This window comes from Macaca thibetana, chromosome 1 (genome assembly GCF_024542745.1).
Source record: "Macaca thibetana thibetana isolate TM-01 chromosome 1, ASM2454274v1, whole genome shotgun sequence".
Classification (NCBI taxonomy): domain Eukaryota; kingdom Metazoa; phylum Chordata; class Mammalia; order Primates; family Cercopithecidae; genus Macaca; species Macaca thibetana.
Window position 1 is genome coordinate 46,197,310 of NC_065578.1, and position 22,743 is coordinate 46,220,052.

A 22,743-nucleotide genomic window follows, 5' to 3' on the forward strand; every position below is an offset into this window, starting at 1 on the left:
CACACATAGGCTTAAAATAAAGGGATGGAGAAAGATCTACCAAGCAAACGGAAAACAAAAAAAGGCAGGGGTTGCAATTCTAGTCTCTGATAAAACAGACTTTCAACCAACAAAGATCAAAAGAGACAAAGAAGGCCATTACATAATGGCAAAGGGATCAATCCAACAAGAAGAGCTAACTATCCTAAATATATATGCACCCAATACAGGAGTATCTAGATTCATAAAGCAAGTCCTTAGAGACTTAGACTCCCATACAATAATAATGGGAGATTTTAACACCCCACTGTCAACATTAGACAGACCAACAAGACAGAAACTTAACAAGAATATCCATGAATTGAACTCAACTCCACACCAAGCAGACCTAATAGACATCTACAAAACTCTCCACCTCAAATCAACATAATATACATTCTTCTCAGCACCACATCACACTTATTCCAAAATTGACCACATAGTTGGAAGTAAAGCACTCTTCAGCAAATGTAAAAGAACAGAAATTATAACAAACTGTCTCTCAGACCACAGTGAAATGAAACTAGAACTCAGGATTAAGAAACTCAAACAAAACCGCACAACTACATGGAAACTGAACAACCTGCTCCTGAATGACTACTGGGTACATAACGAAATGAAGGCAGAAATAAACATGTTCTTTGAAACCAATGAAAACAAAGATACAACATACCAGAATCTCTGAGACACATTTAAAGCAGTGTGTAGAGGGAAATTTATAGCAATAAATGCCCAATCGACAAAGAACGAAAGATCTAAAATCAGCACCCTAACATCACAAATAAAAGAACTCGAGAAACAAGAGCAAACACATTCAAAAGCTAGCAGAAGGCAAGAAATAACTAAGATCAGAGCAGAACTGAAGGAGATAGAGACACAAAAGCCCTCCAAAAACTCAATGAATCCAGGAGCTGGTTTTTTGAAGAGATAACAAAATTGATAGATCACTAGCAAGACTAATAAAGAAGAAAAGAGAGAAGATTCAAATAGATGCAATAAAAAATGATAAAGGGGATATCACCACCAACCCCACAGAAATACAAACTACCATCAGAGAATACTATAAACACCTCTACACGAATAAACTAGAAAACCTAGTAGAAATGGATAAATCCCTGGACACATACACTCTCCCAAGACTAAACCAGGAAGAAGTTGAATCCCTGATTAGACTAATAACAGGCTCTGAAATAGAGGCAATAATTAATAGCCTGCCATTCAAAAAAAGTCCAGGACCAGATGGATTCACAGCCAAATTCTACCAGAGGTACAAGGAGGAGATGCTACCATTCCTTCTGAAACTATTCCAATCAATAAATAAAGAGGGAATACTCCCTAACTCATTTTATGAAGCCAACATCATACTGATGCCAATGCCTGGCAGAGATACAACAAAAAAAGAGAATTTTAGACCAATATCCCTGATGAACATCGATGCAAAAATCCTCAATAAAATACTGGCAAACCAAATCCAGCAGCACATCAAAAAGCTTATCCACCATGATCAAGTGGGATTCATCCCTGGGATGCAAGGCTGGTTCAACATATGCAAATCAATAAATGCAATCCAGCATATAAACAGAACCAAAGACAAAAACAACATGATTATCTCAATAGATGCAGAAAAGGCCTTTGACAAAATTCAACAGCCCTTCATGCTAAAAACTCTCAATAAATTCGGTATTGATGGAACGTATCTCAAAATAATAAGAGCTACTTATGAGAAACCCACAGCCAATGTCATACTGAAAGGGCAAAAACTGGAAGCATTCCCCTTGAAAACTGCCACAAGACAGGGATGCAGTCTCTCACCACTCCTGTTCAACATGGTGTTAGAAGTTTTGGCCAGGGCAATCAGGCAAGAGAAAGAAATAAAAGGTATTCAATTAGGAAAAGAGGAAGTCAAATTGTCCCTGTTTGCAGATGACATGATTGTATATTTAGAAAACCTCATGGTCTCAGCCCAAAATCTCCTTAAGCTGATAAACAACTTCAGCAAGGTCTCAGGATACAAAATCAATGTGCAAAAGTCACAAACATTCTTATACACCAATAACAGACAAACAGAGAGCCAAATCATGAGTGAACTCCCATTCACAATTGCTTCAAAGAGAATAAAATACCTAGCAATCCAACTTACAAGGGATGTGAAGGACCTCTTCAAGGAGAACTACAAACCACTGCTCAATGAAATAAAAGAGGGCACAAACAAATGGAAGAACATTTCATGCCCATGGATAGAAAGAATTAATATTGTGAAAATGGCCATACTGCCCAAGGTAATTTACAGATTCAGTGCCATCCCCATTAAGCTACCAATGACTTTCTTCACAGAATTGGAAAAAACTAGTTTAAAGTTCATATGGAACCAAAAAAGAGCCCACATTACCAAAACAGTCCTAACCCAAAAGAACAAATCTGGAGGCATCACACTACCTGACTTCAAACTGTACTACAAGGCTACAGTAACCAAACAGCATGGTACTGGTACCAAAACAGAGATATAGACCAATGGAACGGAACAGAGCCCTGAGAAATAACCACACATCTACAGCCATCTCATCTTTGACAAATCTGACAAAAACAAGCAATGGGGAAAGGATTCCCTATTTAATTAATGGTGCTGGGAAAACTGGATAGCCATAAGTAGAAAGCTGAAACTGGATCCCTTCCTTACTCCTTATACAATAATTAATTCAAGATGGATTAGAGTCTGAAATGTTAGACCTAAAACCATAAAAGCCCTGCAAGAAAACCTAGGCAATACCATTCAGGACATAGGCATGGGCAAGGACTTCATGTCTAAAACACCAAAAGCAATGGCAACAAAAGTCAAAATTGACAAATGGGATCTAATTAAACTAAAGAGCTTCTGCATAACAAAAGAAACTACCATCAGAGTGAACAGGCAACCTACAGAATGGGAGAAAACTTTTGCAATCTACTCATCTGACAAAGGGCTAATATCCAGAACCTACAAAGAACTCAATCAAATTTACAAGAAAAAAACAAACAACCCCATCAAAAAGTGGGCAAAGGACATGAACAGACACTTCTCAAAAGAAGACATTTATGCAGCTAACAGACACATGAAAAAATGCTCATCATCACTCACCATCAGAGAAATGCAAATCAAAACCACAATGAGATACCATCTCACACCAGTTAGAATGGCAATCATTAAAAAATCAGGAAACAACAGGTGCTGGAGAGGATGTGGAGAAATAGGAACACTTTTACACTGTTGGTGGGACTGTAAACTAGTTCAGCCATTGTGGAAAACAGTGTGGCGATTCCTCAAGGATCTAGAACTAGAAATACCATTTGACCCAGCCATCCCATTACTGGGTATATACCCAAAGGATTATAAATCATGCTGCTATAAAGACACATGCACACGTATGTTTATTGTGGCACTATTCACAATAGCAAAGACTTGGAGTCACCCAAATGTCCATCAGTGACAGACTGGATTAAGAGAATGTGGCACATATACACCATGGAATACTATGCAGCCATAAAAAAGGATGAATTCATGTCCTTTGTAGGGACATGGATGCAGCTGGAAACCATTCTCAGCAAACTATTGCAAGAACAGAAAACCGAACACCACATTTTCTAAGTCATAGGTGGGAATTGAACAATGAGAACACTTGGACCCAGGAAGGGGAACATCACACACCAGGGCCTGTTGTGGGATTGGGGGAGGGGGGGAGGATAGCATTAGGAGATATACCTAATGTAAATGACGAGTTAATGGGTGCAGCACACCAACATGGCACATGTATACATATGTAACAAATCTGCACATTGTGGACATGTATCCTAGAATTTAAAGTATAATAAAAAAGACAAAAAATTTCAATTAAAAAATATATATAGCCATCAGCGTTATCTGAGAATTTACCTAGGTCTATTTTAATTTGCTTCAAGTCTGACAGGGAAAAAGGTACGTATACTCTGACTGGGACAAATTTTCCAGAATACATCTTAGGGGCGATTTTGCCTTGGGGTGATTTTTCCCATCTGAAAATAAAACACAGGGATGCCAGCACCCCTAGTCATTTTCTGATGAGCATTAGTCCTAGAGCATCCTCTATAGTCCTAATGCTTATTCCTTTCCAAGGTACATAACCACCCAGGGACCTCTGCTTATTGGATTAGTTACTTTCAATGACGTAGCAGTCCTCCACCTATTTTCTTGCCTTTCCTGACCACAAAGAAAGGGGTCTGGGCTACTGGATTCCAGAGGTCCTTTACCAGCATGCCCAACATTGCCATTGTGCTCAGAAGTGGGTTCCATTCTAGGGTGTGTAACAACCTGTGGAACTCTGCTTATCAGATTAGTTACGCTCACCAGTGGAGCAGTCCTGCACCAGTTTTCCCACGTTCCCTGACCACAAAGAAAGGGGTCCAGGCTGCTAGATTCTAGTGGTCCTTTACCAGCACGTCCGACATTGCCTTTGCCCTCAAGGGTGTGTTCTAGAGCTGGGCTGGGTTCCTGAGTATCCATAATAACGAAGTTGCCGCATCAAGATGCATTCCTACAGACAACTGTTCTCTCTTATGCAAATTCGTTTGACAGAGGGTATGGATAGCCTTTTGGGTCAGGAATGAGATAGAGTTTTGGATTCTGTAAGTACTTTAAGGCTTGGCTGAGTGCAAACGGCTCTCATGTTTGAGCAGACCAATTATTAGGGAATTTTCTTAACTCTGCTTCTACAGGAGCTTCCCTCAAATATTGAATACCCATTGTGTTTTTTCCTCAGTCACCTGGGAGGAAACATCTATTGTCCTGTCCTGAAGGGAGTTCCTCTTAGGTCTGGTTGGACTTTTGTATGGTAACTAAGACTTAAATCCCCTGTTAGGAAATCTGCTGGATTAAGGGAATTTTCACTGGTTAATGTTAAATTATCTTTTTCTAACAGAATAACCCCATACTTTAAGACTTTTGAGTTAGTAAACTACACTTCTTGCTGTTTTGACTTAGGATAGTTCTGACCTGGTGAGATGGGCTTACAATGAGGTTTCCTCTAAAGGCTAGTTTTTTACTTCCTTCAGTTAGCAAAGCAGTTGCCGCTACAGATTGAATGCATATGGGCCATCCGCAGGTTCCTGGGTTAAGGATTTTTGATAGGAAGTCTACTGGTTGTCAGTGGCCTCAGTGCTTTTGGGTTATGCCCTGTTTACGCTGACAACAAAGTGGTATTGGAGTGTTATAGGGTCATGGAGAAAACCTTCAATTATCAACTATAGGTTTTTAATTTACCCTGGCTTTTAAAGAAACAGTGTATTTTTTAAAAAAAATTTATACCACTTCTTACTACTTCTATCTTTCTCTTTCTCTCTTTCTTTCTCCTTTCTGTCTTTGTAGATGGATTTTGGAAACACAGTGGAAGGATGTTCACTCATTGTCCCCATTTGCCACTATAGGAATATGCACCTCCCTTTTATTTACTCAATTTGCTTTCATCCTGATCTATTATGTTGTTGTAGACCCAGTTCCAGTTGTTAAAGTACTAGGTTATCAGTTCTAAGGCCCTGGCAAGGGTGGTGGGGAATGGGTCCCACATAATTGTCCATGTAGAGAACTGTATGACTAAATAGGGAGGGACATCAGGGGCAAGACGCCCTGGGTTCATAGCCTAGGGGCCTAACGAAGCAGCGTAGAGCTTCCTCATATCTCTTTGGAGATACAGCCTGCACTAATACTTGGAGGACGAAGTGAAAACCTGAAGCATTAGTATCTAGGAGGCAGAGATCAGAGGAAATAGATTCAGAAGTAAGGAGAATTTTGGGGCTACACATTCAAGAAATTCATAGTCAGGACCCAGGAGGTATGGGTCAGAAGGAAAGGTAGGGGCGCACGCATGGGCGACTGTTGAGTAGAGACTTCTGGCTGCCCCATGATCTCAAGCAGCTAATGCCAGGAGTTCGGGACAAGAGCTTTCTGCCTCTAGTCGGACCTCAGCTTCCCCAGGAAAACTGAAAGGGGAAGCTGGTTCCAGGCAAACCAATGCTCCCAACCCAGAAAAAGTTGGGGCTTGTTAGAAAGTCCTTTCCCAGACAGCCTCACACCTGAGTCTCAAGTCTGGTGGCCACGCTAATTGTTTTTAACTGGAAGACAGGTGCCTGGTATTTTCCTCCAATTCTAAGGAAGGATAGGACAGACTAGCAAGAGAAAGTGGTCCAATATTACTCACCACTTTCGAGGTCCCTTCGTGATCACCAAAATGTTACTGGGGGTTTCTTTGTTCTTAGAGCTCGCAAGTTGGTGGTGGGCCACTTCCAAGATTGCGGCAAGCCTCTTGTTCTCTGACTTGGGGTCCTTGGCCTCACTGATTCCAGGGAATGGAATCTTCAGACATGCAGTGAGTGTTATAGCTCTACTAGAAGCCATGGGTCACGGAAGAGAACCGTGGAACACAGCGACTAGTGTTCAGCTAGATTAGGATGAACTCGGGCACTTAACCATGCAGGAACAATGGCGAGTCTTTAGTCCGATTGGGAGTGGCAAGGGGTGCCTCCCTGGATCAGGAGTGCCATGGACACCCTGCCAGATCCAGAGGTGTGGAAGTCAGTGTCAGGACTGGAACGGTGGCCAACAGCAGTGATGGATGGCGAGGAAAAGCTCAGCTCAAGTCATAACAAACATAAACCAGAAGAGTATGCAGTTTCAAGATTTAATACATTGAAAACAGAGCTCCCATAAAAATGGGAGGGGACCCAAAGGGGGTTGCCAGGTATTTTCAATATACAATATTATGTCATCCGCAAACAAGGACAATTTGACTTCTTCCTTCTTAATTTAGATGTCCTTTATTTCTACTTTTGCCTAATTGCTCTAGCTAGTGATTCCAATACTATGTTGAATATGAATGGTGAGATAGGGCATTCTTGTCTTGTTGTAGTTCTTAAAGGAAAAACTTTCAGCTTTTTCCCAATCAGTCTGTTAGCCACAGGTTTTCTGTTAATGGCCTTTATTGTGTTTAAAACATTTTCGTTGAGGACCTGCATGTGCAGGGCTCTGTTCCAGACATCTCAGAGGACAGAGACAGAAATCATTCTGCCCTTTCATTCTATGGGAAATACAGATAATAGACAGACAATTGAGTAAAATAATCACAGACAGCAATGAGTGCTGAGAATAAAGACAGTGCTATGAGAGACACTAAAGGGAAGGACCTGCTTAAATAGGTGATCTGGGCAGGCCTCTTCTCATAGACAAGACTCATGGTGAAACTCGAAGGATGGTGAGACTCTGGCTGTGTGAAGCACAAGGGAGGAACATTCAGTGCGGGAAGAACAGCAAGCAAAAAGGCTCTGGGGTGGAAAAGATCATGGTATATTTTAGGAGCCGCCCCACGGTGAGACAATCGCCTCAGAAGAGGCTGAAGAGATCACACGGATGGTGACATGTGCTCTATATCAGGGTATGATCAAAATGCAGAAGGATAATGGCTAAAAACACTTTGCTCCATGCCCAGGACCTAGCAAGTATTATCCTAAGGAAATGATACTCAGATACTAGCAAAACTGAAGTTAGAAATTTGAAATGATGATCCTGACACTCACACTTACATGCTTTATAATCTGAAAGTCACTTAACATCTCTGGGCCTTGGTTCACCTGTCTGTAAAATAAGGTTAATATTAATGACACCTAGTAAATTAAGGAATAGCTGTGACTGTGCTTAGCAAAGGTTAAGCACTCAGCAAATACAGAAGAGACATTTTGAGACTTAATGGCATGCCGGCACTGTGCAAGGTACTGAGGTAAGAAAATCTCCCTTTCTCAGAATCACCTCTGCCTCTCATTCCAGGTAGGAAGTGATGATACAGAAGGTCCTCAGCTAAGACTAAACATATTTCTTTGCCTTTCATCAGACTAGAAAAGCAAGCAAATATTTAAGTTTTAAAGGTTTGTGCCTGGAAGATATAGTTTTTGTAGAGCAGTAAAAGTAAACAAGAAATGTAAAGTTGTATCAGCATCAAACTCACCTTTAGCAAAACCTAGAAATCAAGTCCCTGGACTGATCTACCCACAGGAGTAACTGCTTCAAGACGCCACCAAGGGGCATCTTCCTGTTCCCTCCTCTGCCTTGGCTTGCCTAAACACTGAATGAGAAAATATCCAGCAACACAAATATCAGTTTCATCTTTACAATATGGCACTCAAAACTGCAATGAGTCTCTTCAGGATGGTGATATGACCAGTTCAAAGTTTTGCTTTTTCCAACTGTGACTCATTGATTCAATCAGTAGGTATTTCTTGGGCATCATCAACAGAGTGTCATCTTCTTGATGCGATGGGAAGCAAAGGACATAGCAGCTGAGTTATGAACTTTCAGGAGGTTTTGTGGAGGAGCTGCCCTGGATAGTGAGACTTGCATTTATGCCAATATGTGGAGTTCATAATGTGACACATCTTCCTGCTATTTGGAAGCACTGAATAAAACATAGCAAACATGAAATGCCCCCCTGGAAATTTCAGGGACTGCTATCTGGACTGGAGGCTCAACTTAATCATGACCTCCTTTAAATGAATGATTAACAGCAAAGTCTCTGGAGCCTGACTGCCTGGGTTACAATCCTGGCTGTACCTCTTACCAACTGGGGGATTCTGGACAGGGAGCTACCCTGATTGCACCTTAGCTTTCCCACCTATAATATGAAGATTTTTTTAAAAACCTCTTTTGTAGAGTTTTTGTGAAGAAAGCATGTAAAGTTTTGGCTTCATGGCCAGAACATAACAAGTGCTCACTAAATGTTGGCCATTACCACATTATGAGCCCAACTCTAAAGAAATTGAGAATTTAGGGAGGGAAAAAAAAAGCACAACGAGAATTCAAAGCCAAAATCTCTGACTTCGGAGCTACTGTTGCTCATGCTATGGGAGAAAAACAGGTGCTGAGCCAAGTAGGGAAAGAGTCAGGGTCCAAGGGTCCCCAGTGGGGGTTAGGGAGGCAGTGATGGGTGGTGGAAGGTAGCCACAGAACTAGGGGAGTTTGGGTGGAATGAAGGGTAAACGGTTACATGTCCCTACTGTTTGGTTTGGATAGGAGCCCAGGATTTGAGGCAGAAAGAAAAGAACTCTGACTCTCTGAGTTCTGTAATCAATCACCTGCCATGAGTGGGGCAAAGGAGGAAGGTGTTGGGCATAAGAGTTTACATGGATTAGGGAGCAGGAGGAAATGGGGCCCCTGGGAGAGCTGACTTCCAAGGAATTCTTTCTGAAATCTACTTTGATTTATGTTCTGAATTGACGACCTTTGGTATGACCTTGTGGAGATAATTATGACAAAAAGTAAGAGGAGTGGTAATTTGAAGATGAGCTTGTCCCATTTCTGCTCTTCCACGTATGATCTCCATGAATCTGTCAGTGCTTTTTCCTTGTTCTAGTATTTACCCACTGGTAAATTCCTGTTCATCCTTAAAGACCTCTTTACTTATTTATTTTCTGTTTCTCTGAATGGCCCAAGTCTACAATTTATTCCTTCAGTACACCATCTATAATGTTTTAACACAATAATTTATTTTTCTTCCTTTTGCTACTAAACGGTGAGGGTAAAAACACCTTTGTTTTTGAATAAATAAATAAGTGAATAAGTGAATAATTCTATGAGATATTCAGAGAAGTGCCTGTAATCCCAGCACTTTGGGAGGCCAAGGCATGTGGATCACGAGGTCAGGAGATCGAGATATTCAGAGAAGTGATTGTTATCCCACCCATTTTAGTTTTCTAGGGCTATTGTGAAAAAATACCAGAAAGTTGGTGGATTAAAACAGTGCAAATCTATTCTCTCATAGTTCTAGAGGCCAGAGTCTGAAATCAGATTTACAGGGCCAAAATCACAGTAGTAGAAGAGCCCCGCTCTTTCTGGAATCTCTAGGGCAATTTCATTCCCTTCCACTTCTAGGGGCAAATTCATTCCCTTCCACTTCTGGCTCCTGGTGGCTGCTGGCATTCCTTGCTTTGTGGCCACATCACTCTATTCTTCAAAGTCAACATCTTCAAATGTCTTTTTCCTCTGTCTCCACATGGCCTTCACCCATGTATGTCAGACATTCCTCTGTTCCCTCTTATGAAGGGAAATAAATGATTTCATTAAGGGCTCATCTTGATAATCCAGGTTAATCTCACAATCTTTAGTATAATCATATCCTCAAAGACCACTTTTCTAATAAGATAACATAGACAAGGTTCAGAAATTAGCACCTGATACCTTTTGGAATCACTACTCAGCTTTGCACAGTCTGCCTTCTATTTCCCAAAGACTCACATCCAACCACATGCAAAATATATTCATCTCTTCCCAACAACCCAAAAGCCTCACTTCTTTATAGCATCAATTCCAAAATGTCATCTAAATATCCAAGCTCAAAAGTATCATTTTATCTCCTAAGTTATCTAACTTAGGTACCTGTGAGGTGCTGGGTATAAGCCATCCTTGAATAAAATTCCTCTAAAATTCTGGAGCTGTGAAAGTAAAATCCAACATATGTAAAAGGGTTGCCTTCTTCTAATTTCAAATAACATGTTCCTCATTTCCTTGTGAGTTCTCATCAGAAGTACTTTTAATGTTACTTTTCCTACTAACATTCTGGTATGATAATGTAAATATTCTCCAAACCATTAGAAGCTTTTTCATCCATGCTTCTCAGTTCCTTCAAAGCCCTCATGAGAAGCGTTTTAATGTCCATGTATCTGCCAATAGTGAGTTTAAGGCAGTCTGTGCTTTTCTTATCAATGCACTTCAAAAATCTTCCAGTCTCTACCTATTCTTCAATTCCAAACCCAATTGTACATTTTGACTACTTATTACAGCACACCTCACCTCTACTACCATAATTATTTGTCTCCTGTAACAAATGACCACAAATGTGGTGATTTAAAATGACAGAGTCAGGCACAGTGGTGCGAGTCTGTAATACTAGCTACTCTGATAGCTGAAGCAGGAGGACTGTTTGAGCCCAGGAGTTTCAGACCAGTCTCAGCAACTTAAAGAAGACCCTGTCCATAAAACAGAGAGAGAGAGAGAATAAAAATAGAAATTCATTATCTCACTGTTCTGGAGGCCTGAAGTCCAAAATCAATATCCTGGCTAAAATCAAAGTGTCAGCAGGGCTGTGCTCCCTCCAGAGTTCTAAGGCAGAATCCATTCCCTGCCTCCTACCCACTGCTGGCTGCCAGCATTTCAAGGTTTATGGCTGCATCCTTCCCATCTTCAAGGTCAGCATCTTCAAATCTTTTTCCATCTTATCTTTGCATGACCTTCCCTGTGTGTGTCGTATCTGCTTTTACGTTTAGAGCTCACTTTGATAATCCAGGATAATCCCCCCATCTCAGTCCTTAATTTCATCACATCACTTCCCAAATAAGATATCTTTTACAGGTTCTAGATATTCAAACTTGATATCTTTGGAGGTCATCACCCAGCATACAATAATCTTCCTGCTGACCCTCAAAGATGGCCACCCCCCATCAAAATGCATTTGCCTCATCCCAACATTCCAAAAGCCTCAACCCATTACAGCACCAGCTCAAGTGCAAGATCTCATCTATGTATCATAAGCTTAAAACTCTTTTTCATGTCCCTAGTGGAATACTTGATGATATAATGGAGATTGACACGTCACATGTCACATATATAGGGGTAAGGTTAGTGGTAATAATTTTATTCGTAAGAAATGTATGAGTTGGCCATATGAAATGGTGGGTATTATGGCCATACTTACAGAAATAAAACTTTTAGCAGTAAAGCCTTAATAATAAAAATAAATTGTGTGGTTTCTGGAATATAAAGATTATAAAATAATGACCCTGAAAATAAAGTTATTTTAGCAGTATTCTTCTTATTCAGATAAGAATAAGCACATGGTCCTGCTGCATATTTAACATTAAACCCTGACACAAGCTATGTTTCCCCCTCAGTTAAACTGACTAGAGCACTCAAGTAGTTTCTTCTGAAGCTGAAATAAATCCCCTTATGGTAAGTGACCATGATGTAAAAATTAATCACAAATATTATTGGGTAATTGTAAGGGTAGATAGTGTAAAGGACACACTTATTAATATAATTGATAGTAAAATGATTGCTAAACTTACTTCATATGAAATTGTGCTGTTGCTCCTCATGCCCTAATTGAAGAAAATATATTTTGAATTTGAAGCTCATTTATATCTTAGCATGGAATATACACCTAGACTTGATACTGATAAAATAAATAATGTCCCCAAGTTTATATTAATTACTAGATGTGGCATAGGGAAAAGAACTGTATTATTAATGTCAAGGTAAGAGATTGAATTGATAAGTAATAATATAGAGGAAGCTGATGGTTATAATGAGTCTTGAATAAACAATTGAAAGCATTGGCAATTGGTTGTAGCAGTTTATAGGGAGCAGTAACACTAGGTTCTTTTCAAAACTGTGTATGTCTTAAAAGTTTTTGGGCAATTCATGTTAAGAATGCTATCGCTAATTAATCAGGAATAACTAATAATATTTTATTAATAATGAATATATTGGTAAGAAGAGGATTTGAACCTCTAATTACAAATGCCTAAGTTTGACACAAATCCAGACTGTCACCTTAACAAGTCCTGTTGGCGTTAACTTAATGTTTATTATTTACTTCAAGATTGTGTCATCTATTTAATATATGGTGACATTGAAAATTTGGCCCTGTTTCTGTTGTCCTTTCTTTGGAAAAGAGGCCAGTCAGGAATGGTATCTCTGTTACTGCAAGGCTTCCAGTATTTAGTGAGAATATGATAGAAGACAAAGCTTTAAATTGTTCTATTTTCAAAGATATTGCTCATCATCTAAAGTGTGAATAAGGAATCCAGAGGACAACAATAATAAAGCTTTAAAGAATGCTCATATAGCCCAAATAGCCAAAGCCACACTAAACAAAAAAAACAAAAAACAAAATGGAGGTATCGCATTGCCCAACTTCAAACTATACTAAGCAGTTACCAAAACAGCATGGTTCTGGTACAAAAGCAGATGCATAGACCAAGGGAACAGTTCAGAGAACTCAGAAATAAAGCTATGCACCTACAGCCATCTGATCCTCAGCAAAGTCGACAAAAACAAGCAATGGGAAAAGGACTCTCTATACAATAAATGGTACTGGGAAAACTGGGTGACCATATGCAAAAGAATGAAATGACCCTGACTTTTTACCATATAAAAATTAACTTAAGATGGATTAAAGGGGCCAGGCAAGGTGGCTCACGCCAGTAATCTCAGCACTTTGGGAGGCCTAAGCGGGCAGATCACGAGGTCAGGAGATCGAGATCATCCTGGCTAATACAGTGAAACCCCATCTCTACTAAAACTACAAAAAATTAGCCAGGAATGGTGGCAGGCGCTTGTAGTCCTGGCTACTCAGGAGGCTGAGGCAGGAGAATGGCATGAACCCGGGAGGTGGAGCTTGCAGTGAGCCAAGATCGGAAAAAAAAAGAAAAAAAAAGAAAAGATGGATTAAAGGTTTAAATGTAAGACCTCAAACTATAAGAATCCTAGATGAAAACCTAGGAAACATGATGATGTACATCAGCCTTGAGAAATAATTTATAACTAAGTCCTCAAAAGTAATTGCAGAAAAGGAAATATTGACAAGTAGGACTTAATTAAAATGCTTCTGCACAGCAAAAGAAACTATAAACAGAGTAAACAGATAACCTACAGAATGGGAGAAAATATTCATAAACTATGCATCTGACAAAGGTCTAATATCCAGAATCCCTAAAGAAATTAAAGAAATTCATTTTTAGAATTTAAAGAAATTAAACAATTCATTTTTTTATTATACTTTGAGTTCTGAGATACATGTGCAGAACGTGCAGGTTTGTTACATAGGTATACATGTGCCATGGTGGTTTGCTGCACCCATCAACCCGTCATCTCCATTAGGTATTTCTCCTAATGCTATCCCTCCCCTAATCCCCCACCCCCGACAGGCCCCGGTGTGTGATATTCCACTCCCTGTGTCCATGTGTTCTCATTTTTCCACTTCCAATTATGAGAACATGTGGTGTTTGGTTTTCTGTTCTTGGGTTAGTTTGCTGAGAATGATGGTTTCCAGCTCCATCCATGTCCCTGCAAAGGACATGAACTCATCCTTTCTATGGCTGTATAGTGTTCCATGGTGTATATATGCCACATTTTCTTTATCCAGTCTATCATTGATGGACATTTGGGTTGGTTCCAAGTCTTTGCTACTGTGAACAGTGTCACAATGGACATACATGTGCATGTGTCTTTATAGTAGAATGATTTATAATCCTTTGGGTATATACCCAGTAATGGGATTGCTGGGTCAAATGGTATTTCTGGTTCTAGATCCTTGAGGAATCGCCACACTGCCTTCCACAATGGTTGAATTAATTTGCACTCCCACCAATAGTGTAAAAGCATTCCTATTTCTCCACATCCTCTCCAGCATCTGTGGTTTCCTGACGTTTTAATGATTGCCATTCTAACAGGCATGAGATGGTATCTCATTGTGGTTTTGATTTGCATTTCTATAATAACCAGTGATAATGAGCTTTTTTTGCTATGTTTGTTGGCCGCATAAATGTCTTCTCTTGCAAAGTGTCTGTTCATATCCTTTGCTCACTTTTTGGCGGGGTTGTTATTTTCTTGTGAATTTGTTTAGGTTCTTTGTAGATTCTCGAAATTAGCCCTTTGTCAAATGGATAGATCACAAAAATTCTCTCCCATTCTGTAGGTTGCCTATTCACTCTGATGATAGTTTCTTTGCTGTGCAGAAGTTCTTTAGTTTAATTAGATTCCATTTGTCAATTTTGGATTTTGTTGCCATTGCTTTTGATGTTTTGGACATGAAGTCCTTGCCCATGCCTATGTCCTGAATGGTATTGCCTAGGTTTTCTTCTAGGGTTTTTATGGTTTTACGTCTTAAGTTTAAGTCTTTAATCCATCTTCAGTTAATTTTTGTATAAGGTGTAAGGAAGGGACCCAGTTTTAGTTTTCTGCATATGGCTAGCCAATTTTCCCAACACCGTTTATTAAATAGGGAATCCTTTTCCCATTGCTTGTTTTTGTTAGGTTTGTCAAAAATCAGAATTGTAGATATGTGGTGTTATTTCCGAGGCCTCTGTTCTGTTCCATTGGTCTACATATCTGTTTTGGTACCAGTACCATGCTGTTTTGGTTACCGTAGCCTTGTAGTATGGTTTGAAGTCAGGTAGCATGATGCCTCCAGCTTTGTTCTTTTTGCTTAGGATTGTCTTGGCAATGTGGGCTCTTTTTTTGTTCCATATGAAATTTAAAGTAGTTTTTTCTAATTCTGTGAAGAAAGTCAATGGTAGCTTGATGAGAATAGCATTGAATCTATAAATTACTTTGGGTAGTTTGGCCATTTTTACTATATTGATTCTTCCTATCCATGAGCATGAAATTTTTTTCCATTTTTTGTGTCCTCTTTTATTTTGTTGAGCAGTGGTTTGTAGTTCTCCTTATAGAGGTCATTCACATCCCTTGTAAGTGGTATTCCTAGGTATTTTATTTTCTTTGTAGCAATTGTGAATGGGAATTCACTCATGATTTGGCTTTCTGTTTGTCTATTATTGGTGTGTAGGAATGCTTGTGATTTTTGCACATTGATTTTTGTATCCTGAGACTTTGCTGAAGTTTCTTATCAGCTTAAGGAGATTTGGAACTGAGACAATGGGGTTTTCTTTCTTTTTTTTTTATTTTTTTATTTTTTTTATTTTATTATTATTTTTTTTTTTTTGAGACGGAGTCTTGCTCAGTCGCCCAGGCTGGAGTGCAGTGGCCAGATCTCGGCTCACTGCAAGCTCCGCCTCCCGGGTTTACGCCATTCTCCTGCCTCAGCCTCCCGAGTGGCTGGGACTACAGGCGCCCGCCACCACACCCAGCTAGTTTTTTGTATTTTTTAGTAGAGACGGGGTTTCACAGTGTTAGCCAGGATGGTCTCGATCTCGTGACCTCGTGATCCACCCGTCTCGGCCTCCCAAAGTGCTGGGATTACAGGCTTGAGCCACCGCGCCCGGCCAACAATGGGGTTTTCTAAATATACAATCATGTCATCTGCAAACAGAGACAATTTGACTTCCTCTCTTCCTATTTGAGTATCTTTTATTTCTTTTTCTTACCTGGCCAGAATTTCCAATACAAGCAAAAAACAAACAACCCCATTAAAGACACAGACACTTCTCTAAAGAAGACATATAGGCAGGAAACAAATATTTTTTTAAAAATGCTCAACATCACTAATCAACAGAAATGTGAATCAAAACCACATCTCACACAAGTCAGAATGGCTATTATTAAAAAGTTTTGATTAATTTAAAAATCCTAAGATGGCCAAATAGGAACAGCTCCAACCTCCAGCTCCCAGTGTGAGCGACACAGAAGATGGGTGATTTCTGCATTTTCAACTGAGGTACTGGGTTCATCTCACTGTGTCGTGTCAGACAGTTGGCGCTGGTCCACGGGTGCAGCCCAACCAGTAAGAGCTGAAGCAGGGCGAGGCATCGCCTCACCTGGAAAGTGCAAGGGAGAAGGGAATTCCTTTTCCTAGCAAAAGGAAGACAGCTTTGAAGAGAGCAGTGGATCTCCCAGCATGGAGGTTGAGATCTGAGAACGGACAGACTGCCTGCTCAAGTGGGTCCCTGACCCCTGAGTAGCCTAACTGGGAGACATCCTCCACTAGGTGCAGACTGACACCTCACACCTCACACCTCACACCTCACACGGCAGGGTACAACCCTGAGACGAAGCTTCCAGAGCAAGAATCAGACAGCAACACTCGCTGTTCAGCAATATTCTATCTTCTACAGCCTCCGCTGCTGATACCCAGGCAAACAGGGTCTGGAGTGGACCTCAAGCAAACTCCAGCAGACCTACAGCTGAGGGTCCTGATTGTTAGAAGGAAAACTAACAAACAGAAAGCACACCCACACCAAAACCCCATCAGTACGTCACCATCATCAAAGACCAAAGACAAATAAAACCACAAAGATGGGGAAAAAGCAGTGCAGAAAAGCTGGAAATTCAAAAAAATCAGAGCGCATCTCCCCCTCCAAAGAAATGGAGCTCATTGCCAGCAATGGAACAAAGCTGGATGGAGAATGACTTTGACGAGTCGAGAGAGGAAGGCTTCAGTCTATCAAACTTCTCAGAGCTAAAGGAGGAACTATGTAACCAGCACAAAGAAACTAAAAACCTTGAAAAAAGATTTGAAGAATGGCTAACTAGAATAACCAATGTAGAGAAGTCCTTAAAAGAACTGAGAGAGATGAAAACCATAACAGGAGAACTACGTGACAAATGCACAAGCTTCAATAACTGACTCGATCATCTGGAAGAAAGAGTATCAGCGATTGAAGATCAAATGAATGAAATGAAGTGAGAAGAGAAGTGTAGAGAAAAAAGAGTAAAAAGAAATGAACAAAGCCTCCAAGAAATACGGGATTATGTGAAAAGACCAAATCTACGTCTGATTGGTGTGCCTGAAAGTGACAGGGAAAACGGAACCAAGTTGGAAAACACTCTGCAGGATATCATCCAGGAGAACTTCCCCAACCTTGTAAGGCAGGCCAACATTCAAATTCAAGAAATACAGAGAACGCCACAAAGATACTCCTTGAGAAGAGCAACTCCAAGACACATAATTGTCAGATTCTCCAAAGTTGAAATGAAGAAAAAAAATGTTAAGGGCAGCCAGAGAGAAAGGTTAGGTTACACACAAACGGAAGCCCATCAGATAAACAGCAGATCTCTCGGCAGAATCTCTCCAAGCTAGAAAAGAGTAGGGGCCAATATTCAACACACTTAAAGAAAAAAATTTTCAACCCAGAATTTCATATCCAGCCAAACTAAGTTTCATAAGTTAAGGAGAAATAAAATCCTTTACAGACAAGCAAATGCTTAGAGATTTTCTCACCACCAGGCCTGCCCTATAAGAGATCCTGAAAGAAGCACTAAACATGGAAAGGAACAACAGGTACAAGCCATTGCAAAAACATGTCAAAATGTAAAGTCCATCAATGCTAGGAAGAAACTGCATCAACTAGTGAGCAAAATAACCAGCTAATATCATAATGAAAGGATCAAGTTCACACATAACAATATTAACTTTAGATGTAAATGGACTAAATGGTCCAATTAAAAGACACAGACTGGCAAATTAGATAAAGAGTCAAGACCCATCAGTTTGCTGTATTCAGGAGACCCATCTCACATGCAGAGACACACATAGGCTCAAAATAAAGGATGGCGGAAGATCTACCAAGCAAATGGAAAACAAAAAAAACAGGGGTTGCAATCCTAGTCTCTGATAAAATAGACTTTAAACCATCAAAGATCAAAAGAGACAAAGAAGACCATTATATAGTGGTAAAGAGATCAATTCATCAGGAAGAGCTAACTATCCTAAATATATATGAACCCAATACAGGAGTACCCACATTCATAAAGCAAGTCTTTAGAGACTTACAAAGAGACTTAGACTCCCATACAACAATAATGGGAGACTTTAACATCCACTGTCAACTTAGACAGATCAATGAGACAGAAAGTCAACAAGGATATCCAGGAATTGAACTCAACTCTGCACCAAGCGGACCTAATAGACATCTACAGAACTCTCCACCCCAAATCAACAGAATATACATTCTTCTCAGCACCACATCACACTTACACCAAAATTGACCACATAGTTGGAAGTAAAGGACTCCTCAGCAAATGTAAAAGAACAGAAATTATAACAAACTGTCTCTCAGACAACAGTGCAATCAAACTAGAACTCAGGACTAAGAAACTCAATCAAAACCGCCCAACTACATCGAAACTGAACAACTTGCTCCTGAATGACTACTGGGTACATAACGAAATGAAGGCAGAAATACAGATATTCTTTGAAAACAATGAGAACAAAGATACAACATAGCAGAATCTCTGGGACACATTTAAAGCAGTGTGTAGAGGGAAATTTCTAGCACTAAATGCCCACAAGAGAAAGCAGAAAAGATCTAAAATTGACACCCTAGCATCATGATCAAAAGAACTCGAGAAGCGAGAGCAAGCACATTCAAAAGCTAGCAGAAGGCAAGAAATAACTAAGATCAGAGCAGAACTGAAGGAGATAGAGACACAAAAAACCCTCCAAAAAATCAATGAATCCAGGAGCTGGTTTTTTGAAAAGATCAACAAAAGTGATAGACCGCTAGCAAGACTTATAAAGAAGAAAAGAGAGAAGAATCAAACAGACACAATAAAAAATGATAAAGGGGATATCACCACCGACCCCACAGAAATACAAACTACCATCAGAGAATACTATAAACACCTTTACATAAATAAACTAGAAAACCTAGAAGAAATGGATAATTTCCTGGACACTTACACTCTCCCAAGACTAAACCAGCAAGAAGTTGAATCCCTGAATAGACCAATAGCAGGCTCTGAAATAGAAGCAATAATTAATAGCCTACTGACCAAAAAAAGTCCAGGACCAGATGGATTCACAGACAAATTATACCAGAGGTACAAGGAGGAGTTGGTACCATTCCTTCTGAAACTATTCCAATCAATAGAAAAAGAGGGAATACTCCCTAACTCATTTTACGAGGCCAACATCATCCTGATACCAAAGCCTGACAGAGATACAACAAAAAAAGAGAATTTTAGACCAATATCTCTGAAGAACATCGATGCAAAAATCCTCAATAAAATACTGGCAAACTGAATCCAGCAGCACATCAAAAAGCTTATCCACCATGATCAAGTGGGATTCATCCCTGGGATGCAAGGCTGGTTCATCATCTGCAAATCAATAAACACAATCCAGCATATAAACAGAACCAAAGACAAAAACAACATGATTATCTCAATAGATGCAGAAAAGGCCTTTGACAAAATTCAACAAACTTCATGCTAAAAACTCTCAATAAATTCGGTATTGATGGAATGTATCTCAAAATATTAAGAGCTATTTATGAGAAACCCACAGCCAATATCATACTGAAAGGGCAAAAACTGGAAGCATTCCCTTTGAAAACTGGCACGAGACAGGGATGCCCTCTCTCACCACTCCTATTCAACATAGTGTTGGAATTTCTGGCCAGGACAATCAGGCAAGAGAAAGAAATAAAGGATATTCAGTTAGGAAAAGAAGAAGTCAAATTGTCCCTGTTTGCAGATGACATGATTGTATAGTTAGAAAACCCCATGGTCTCAGCCCAAAATCTCCTTAAGCTGATAAGAAACTTCAGCCAAGTCTCAGGATACAAAATCAATGTGCAAAAATCACAAACATTCTTATAAACCAGTAACATACAAACAGAGAGCCATATCATGAATGAATTCCCATTCACAATACCTTCAAAGAGAATAAAATACCTAGGAATCCAACTTACAAGGGATGTAAAAGACCTCTTCAAGGAGAACTACAAACCACTGCTCAGTGAAATAAAAGAGGACACAAACAAATGGAAGAACATACCATGCTCATGGATGGGAAGAATCAATATTGTGAAAATGGTCATACTGCCCAAGGTTATTTATAGATTCAATGCCATCCCCTTTAAGCTACCAATGACTTTCTTCACAGAATTGGAAAAAACTGCTTTAAAGTTCATATGGAACCAAAAAAGGGCCCGCATTGCCAAGACAATCCTAAGCCAAAAGAACAAAGCTGGAGGCATCATGCTATCTGACTTCAAACTATACAAGGCTACAGTAACCAAAACAGCATGGTACTGGTACCAAAATAGAGATATAGACCAATGGAACAGAACAGAGCCCTCAGAAATAATACCACACATCTACAGCCATCTGATCTTTGACAAACCTGACAAAAACAAGAAATAGGGAAAGGATTCCCTATTTAATAAATGGTGCTGGGAAAAGTGGCTAGCCATAAGTAGAAAGCTGAAACTGGATCCTTTCCTTACTCCTTATACAAAAATTAATTGAAGATGGATTAGAGACTTAAATGTTAGACGTAAAGCCATAAAAACCCTAGAAGAAAACCTAGGTAATACCATTCAGGACACAGGTATGGGCAAGGACTTCATGTCTAAAACACCAAAAGCAATGGCCACAAAATCCAAAATTGACAAATGGGATCTAATTAAACTAAAGAGCTTCTGCACAGCAAAAGAAACTACCATCAGAGTGAACAGGCAACCTACAGAATGGGAGAAAATTTTTACAATCTACTCATCTGACAAAGGGCTAATATCCAGAACCTATAAAGAACTCAATCAAATTTACAAGAAAAAAACAAACAACCCGATCAAAAAGTGGGCAAAGGATGTGAACAGACCCTTCTCAAAAGAAGACATTCATACAGCCAACAGACACATGAAAAAATCCTCATCATCACTCGCCATCAGAGAAACGCAAATCAAAACCACAATGAGATACCATCTCACACCAGTTAGAATGGCAATCATTAAAAAATCAGGAAACAACAGGTGCTGGAGAGGATGTGGAGAAATAGGAACACTTCTACATGGTTGGTGGGACTGTAAACTAGTTCAACCATTGTGGAAAACAGCGTGGTGATTCCTCAAGGATCTAGAACTAGAAATACCTTTTGACCTAGCCATCCCATTACTGGGTATATACCCAAAGGATTATAAATCATGCTGCTAAAAAGACACATGCACATGCATGTTTATTGCAGCACTATTTACAATAGCAAAGACTTGGAATCAACCCAAATGTCCATCAGTGACAGACTGGATTAAGAAAATGTGGCACATATACACCATGGAATACTATGCAGCCATAAAACAGGATGAGTTCGTGTCCTTCGTAGGGACATGGATGCAGCTGGAAACCATCATTCTCAGCAAACTATTGCAAGAACAGAAAACCAAATACCGCGTGTTCTCACTCATAGGTGGGAATTGAACAATGAGATCACTGGGACACAGGAATGGCAACATCACACACTGGGTCCCATTGTGGGGAGGGGGCGGGTGAAGGATAGCATTAAGAGATATACCTAATGTAAATGACTAGTTAATGGGTGCAGCACACCAACATGGCACATTTATACATATGTAACAAAGCTGCACGTTGTGCACATGTACCCTAGAACTTAAAGTATAATTTTAAAAAATAAAAATTTTTTAAAAAGTTTCAAATCAACATATGCTGTCTAGGCTGCAGAAAAAAAACTTAATGTGTATACATTTTTCCTGGAAATGTAAATTAGTTCTGCCACTGTGGAAAGTAGTTTGGAGAGTTCTCAAGGAACTTGAAATAGAACTACTATTTGACCCAGCAATCCCAATGTTAGCTATATATCCAAAAGAAAATAAGTTATTCTACCAAAAAGATACCTCTACTTGTACATTCATCACAGCACTATTCACAATAGTAAAGACATGGAATCAAGCTTGGTGTCCATCAATGGTGGACTGGATAAAGAAAATGTGATACATATACACAGTGGAATACTAGGCAGCTGCAAAAAGTAATGAAATCATGTTCTTTGCAGCAACATGGATGAATTGGGATGCAATCATCCTAAGCAAATTAACACGGCAACAGAAAACCATATACCACATGTTCTCACTTATAAGTGGGAACTACGTGTTGGGTACTTATGGACATAAATATGGGAACAATAGACACTGGAGACTACTAGAGGGGTAGGTACAGATATGAGTAAGCATTGAAAATTTGACTAATATATGCCATACTCACTACCT

At 39.7% G+C, this 22,743-nt stretch overlaps 1 protein-coding gene across 1 annotated transcript in view; it reads right to left on the reverse strand.

Moving 5' to 3' along the window:
• The window catches only part of ATPAF1 (ATP synthase mitochondrial F1 complex assembly factor 1), a 479,750-nt gene that overhangs the window by 343,025 nt on the left and 113,982 nt on the right, over window positions 1-22,743 (reverse strand). The gene's annotated exons all lie outside the window — the stretch shown is intronic.